The sequence below is a fragment of the Rhinolophus sinicus genome, linkage group LG04 (genome assembly GCF_036562045.2).
Source record: "Rhinolophus sinicus isolate RSC01 linkage group LG04, ASM3656204v1, whole genome shotgun sequence".
NCBI lineage: Eukaryota > Metazoa > Chordata > Mammalia > Chiroptera > Rhinolophidae > Rhinolophus > Rhinolophus sinicus.
In genome coordinates, this window is record NC_133754.1 from 67,843,166 (window position 1) to 67,848,991 (window position 5,826).

At 39.5% G+C, this 5,826-nt stretch overlaps 1 pseudogene; it reads right to left on the reverse strand.

Moving 5' to 3' along the window:
* Nucleotides 1-1,880: 1,880 nt before the first annotated feature.
* Nucleotides 1,881-2,461, reverse strand: LOC109457555 (securin; annotated as a pseudogene).
* Nucleotides 2,462-5,826: the final 3,365 nt, after the last annotated feature.

The following is a 5,826-nucleotide window of genomic DNA, read 5'->3' on the forward strand; positions in this document are numbered from 1 at the left end:
GTTCTGTATTCCTTCCCAGAAGCATGCAGGTTATGAGGTAACATCTTCAAGGTACTTTGAAACAACTTTTAATTTGAGGTTTTCTTTGAAATGGTGATTGTTAAAAATGACCATCTTTGGGGTGTGGGATGGTACAGAATTGTGTATAGATTGGGAGTTTCGAATCAGACAGACCCGGGATAAGCTTCACTAATCAGTGTCCTTAGGCCAATGACTTAAATATTTTGAGTTTTATTTTTTTTCAGCTGTTAAAGGGCTGATAACAGAGCCCATCTCATTAGGTGGGATTAGATAGATAATGCATGTGACTGACACAGGAAGCCCTCAGGAACTATCATTGTGAGAACCGCTACATTTGTTGTGTCAAAATGAGCATTACTCCTAGTGCAGCAGGAGAAACTGAGGTTCAGAGAAGTTGCCCCTCGACAAAAACTACACAGCAGGTTTGTAATAAAATCACAAATCACCTGTGGCTTACTTGCCCCCACTTATTCTTTTATCGCCACACAATTCAGGAAATAGCTAGTGCGGACAAAGATTTCTAACGGAAGTTTAGGCAAAGATATCATTGTTTTCCTAACCATCGTCCAAATCCAATTGGCAGTATTATGTGTGTACAACCAGATTTTACCCACGCACGATGGGAAAGTCCTGATTGGACACCTCTGTCTGGTAAGGATGGTGTCCAAACAATTCTGCCTGGGCTTCAAGACCACTCCTAGCATGGCCTTAGTCCACCTTCCCATGTTCCTCTCCTGTCACAGCCCTTCATGGGCCCCAGATTTCTACTGACATCCACGGTACATCATTTTCCTGACAGGGGGATTGCACCATGGGTCTGCTGGAGCTGCTGCCTCCATGCTCCCTGGCAGTTTCCTGCTCATCTTTCAATGCCCAGCCCAAATGTCAATCCTTCCTGGGTGAAGCCTTCTCCTCTTTCCAGACATATTTATTGTTCTTGGCCTTGACTGAACTACCACAACACTGATGTTTATCACCATGTTACATAATGTAACCATGTGATTTATAGCTCCAGGACATGTGTATATGGGAGGTCCTCCTCTCCCGGCAACTCCAAAATAACCTAGAGTGGGACAAATCTTCCCAAAGCTGGGCAAGGTTTGCTTCTCAATGCCTTGGACACCCAGAGTCTGAACCTCAACACAAACGTGTGATTGTTCTAAGATTTCTTTTTGTTCTATTCGCAGCAAAAGCAAGTATGAAATGAATATCTTAAGTAGGTTGACATGCCACAATCATTATTTATGCTTTTCTCCCACTGTTACAATGGGAATCCATGTTTTGTCCCCTCCTCTTTGGAACCCGAACGCCTGCAGTCAGTGACATTGAGTCAGTCACTTACTGAACGATCATGACAACGACCAGTAATGTGCTTAGTGCTCAGGAGACACACCTGCCTTTTCATTGTTCATTTCACTTTAAGGGTCCACCCCACTTTCTGCCCGTCTAAGGTCCATGGTGCTTAGACAGACTCCTCTCCCTCCCTGAAGCCTTCCGGCCACATGTAGGCTCTCTAACACACAGTCTCCTCTGTTCTACTCTAGTGGGTTTGTGTTTGCATGTCTTATCTCCTCCTTAAGACTCTAAGTTCCTGCACGAGGGAGTTCTCATCTTCTTTTAAACTCTTCAGAGTACCTGGTAGATGGCTAGGTACACAACAGGCACTTAATAAATAATTCATTCTTTGGCACAGACATACTTCACGTTCCAACAGATGAAAATGGGATCCTCTAATCTTGCTACTCAAATGTGGTCTGGACCAGCAGTAGTAGCATCTTTTAGAAAAAGAGAAAGAAAGAATTGCTTAATAATACAAACTATGAATACCCACACACACAAACTATAAAATGTTAAGAAATTTAAATATTTAAGTCATAGCAAAGAAGTGGCAATTCAACATCCAGGGTGGACAGCAACTGATTAGATTCCCACAGTGGAGAGGACATCTTCTGAGGTGAAGGGGGTCTCAGGGGTAACAGCATTTCAAATCCCCTCTTCTTATCAAGGAGCATGAAAGGCAATCTATCCAAGGGGAGGTGTGTAGTCTGGTGTACTTCAGGCAAGTCAACATTCTCAAAATCTAGAGGACTGAAGGGAATGAATGTTTCTCTTTCTGGTTAGGTGTCATCCGAGGCAGAAACAGAACATTGGGCTTTAACAGTCTTCTCGGTCATCTTTTTTGCTGAGAAGTTTGAGTTTGCTTGTGGGGTCCAGTAGCCTTTACTGGCTAATGTTGACAGTTTCCAAAGACTTTATGGCAGCCTTATGCACGCTTAGCTGGTAGAGCAACATACGTTTTGCCAACATACAGTATTGAAACCTGTGATCTTCCACCTAGAGCTTTCACTGAAGTCCTAGATCCCAGCTTCAGACCATCCTCAGTTGCCACATGGGTGCCTGGTTCTCCATCTTCCTTATCAACAAAGTTCAGAGTAGTCATTCTGCGTTATGTTGGGGTCCACAGCCAAATTCCTCCAAGATTGGCCTGAGCATTTTCTTGGAGCTTGGTAGAAATGCAAAAAGGCAGGCATCTACTGACTCAGAATCTGCATTTTAACAAGCTCCCCAGAAGATTTGTATGCATGAGAAGCACTGCCCTAAATGACACTCGTTGCCAAATTCTGGATCTTTTCTTCCTCACTTGGTCCACTGTAATGTTTCCCTCACACCTGGCTCTTCCCACATCTCTGCTTCCCCTCCCTGGTGCATCACTTTAACCATTTTCTTTCCAGTATCCTCTGTTCTCTCACTCGTCTAATTGATTTCTGTCTACAAAATACCAAAAATTTACTTTCTCCTTCCTTTTCTTGTTGTTCTTTGGGCCCCTGGCTCCTACCACGCAATGGGTATATAGTAGGGCCTCCTGTTTTGTTGAATCCATACGTGTCTTCCTCATCAAACTGTTATGTGAGAGGTATTCAGCAAGAAATCTGAACTCAATCTTCTCTTGGGTAAGTGGTAACTCTTTTTGCCTTTTCTGTTTATCAACTCACTCCTAACTGAACGTTGGGTGGCAGTGAAATCTGTGGTTTCCATTTATAGATTTGACTGCTAAACAGAATTTGAGAACTGACCAGTCTTCAGTAGTTAAGCCTACACCTTTAATTCAAAGAAAGAAATGTCTCACTTTGGGGCAATCAAACACAGAAAATTATACTTAGAAGGAAGGCCAGGGTTGGCCTTACACAATAATTCTTCTGAGTGAAAAAAAAAAAAAAAAAGACTTCAAAAGTTCTTTAAACTAGTAATCTTTAAAGTGCCTTAAAATTACATTTATTCAAATCTTGATAAGAGCACAAGTATCTTAAAATTTAGGGGAGACATCTTCAGTTTGAGTTGTTGTATTTTATGTGGAATCCAGGAAAAAGGTTTGGACACTCAATGACAAAGAAAATTACCTCAATTCCCCATCCCCATATGAGTATTTTGTAGCAGGAACTAAGCAGTTAAGTACTGCTACTGAAGATCATATTACTTTTTGACTCACATTTCCTACCTGAGGCTTGATTTACAATGATAATTTTCTTCAGACATTTTAAAAAGCAATTGTTCATAAAGCAAAGAGATATATTGGACAGAGTCTTCCTTAATGCCAAGGGCTGACAATAATTGAGTGGTTTGATTGCTATTCATTTTTCTTAAATCTCTGATTGCTTGCACAATAACTTTCTTTCTCAATCAATTAGTCTAACAATTCATATCAATATTTTATTTTTAATAGTTGACTACTCATTTCATTAAAAATGTAAGTGCATTAGCTCTATGTAAAATGATACTATCAGGATAGTCTTCTTTAAATATTCATAACATGAAAATTAATAAATCTGAGTGTTTGCATTTTAAAAAGTCAGGCTACTGCCAGATGTATTTGGTCCTAGATGAAATTCACTAAATTAAAAACCTTAAGCATCATCTTTTTATTGATTCTTCTTTATAATAAAACAATGGAACAGAAACGCTATGAGAACAGTATTACTATCGAATAACTCATTGCTTCTCTCAAGTTCATCCATTTATAACTAACTTCCATTCCCTTCTGTCTTTCATGCTACCCTCCACTCTTATCAACTGGATTCTGATCTCTAAATCAGCCTGTCTGAAATCAAACAAGTTAAATGCTGGGTGTGCATAATATTTATTTCCTTTTTATTCTGTCTCTTCCTTCTCCCCCCTCCCCAAATAAAGCCGATGTATCATAATAGTGTACAGCAAGAGCTTTAGGGAAAACTGTTTCTACTGGGCTTCTTCCCAATGGAAGGAAGAGGCATACACTTCATGGGGATAAAGGTTGCTTGTTGTATGTTGGTTCGTGAGCATATATAACTTTAGAATCAGCAAACTTGACAAATGTATACATTGGTTAGAAGATGGAAGAATCCAGCTAGAGCAGGGCATCTCTGATCAGCTACCAAAGGCTTGAGAATGTCATTTGCATCATTCACAAAAATTAACTTGAAATGGATTAAAGACTTAAATGTAAGACCTGAAAGAAAGACCTTCTAAAACTCCTAGAAGAAAATATAAGGAAAAAGCTCTTTGACACTAGTCTTGGCAAATATTTTTTGAATATGATACAAAAAGTATAGGCAACAAAAGCAAAAATAGACAAGTGGAACTACATGAAACTAAAAAGCTTCTGCACAGCAAAAGAAGCAATCAACAAAATGAAAAGACAACCTATGGAATGGGAAAAAATATTTGCTAATCAGATATCTGATAATGGGTTAATATCTAAAATATGTAAGGAACTCAACTCAAATAGCAAAAGAAAAATTCCAAGTAATCTCATTAAAAAATGAGCAAAGGACCCAAGTATACATTTTCCCAAAGAAGATACTCAAATGGCCAAAATAGGTGCATAAAAAGGTACTCAGCATCACTAACAACCAGGGAAATTCAAATCAAAACCACAGCGAGATATCACCTCACACCTATCCAGATGGCTATTATCAAAAGGGCAAGAGATTATAAATGTCGGCGAGGATGTGGAGGAAAGGAATCCCTATACACTGTTGATGTGAATATAAAATGTTATTGTCATGGAAAACAGTATGGATGTTCCTCAAAAAATGAAAAATAGAACTTCCGTATAATCCATCAATCCAACTCTGGGTATATATCCAAAGGAAATGAAATCACTATCTTAAAGAGATAGCTGCACTCTCGTGAACATTGCAGCATTATTCACATTAACCAAGATATAGAAACCTCCTAAGTATCCATCTATGGATGAATGGATAAAGAAAATGTTATATATATATCCAATGAACTATTTTTTCAGTCTTAAAGAAAAGAAGAAAATCCCATCATTTGTGACAACATGGATGAAACTGGAGGGCATTATGCTAAGTCAAATAAGCTGGACAGAGTAAGACATGACATCACTTATATGTGGACTCTAAATAAAAAAGAAAAAAATTCTCTTCCAGTTCTAAAATTATGTATAAAAAAGAGTCTTTTTTGAAAGAGAAAACCCAATCTAGACTGGCAAATAGGTGATATAAAAACGACCCTATCCTACCCATAGGGACTCAGATCATACTCTTTCATTTGGAGCCTGTATAGAGCCTCAGAATCCTTCTCTACCCAATCCTTTGGGCAACCTCTACCAAATACTCACAATCCGCTCATGAGTTGAAACTTACTTGCCATCTCTGAAGGCAGATGATTGACAGAGGAGAAAACATTCATCTCCACTTGGGCAGGGCTGGGCAGGGCCGGGCAGGGCCAGGCAGAGCACAGCAGTAATAATTGCCAGGTGCCGGAGGCCTCCACAAGGCATCGGACATTGGAGGTCAATCCTCG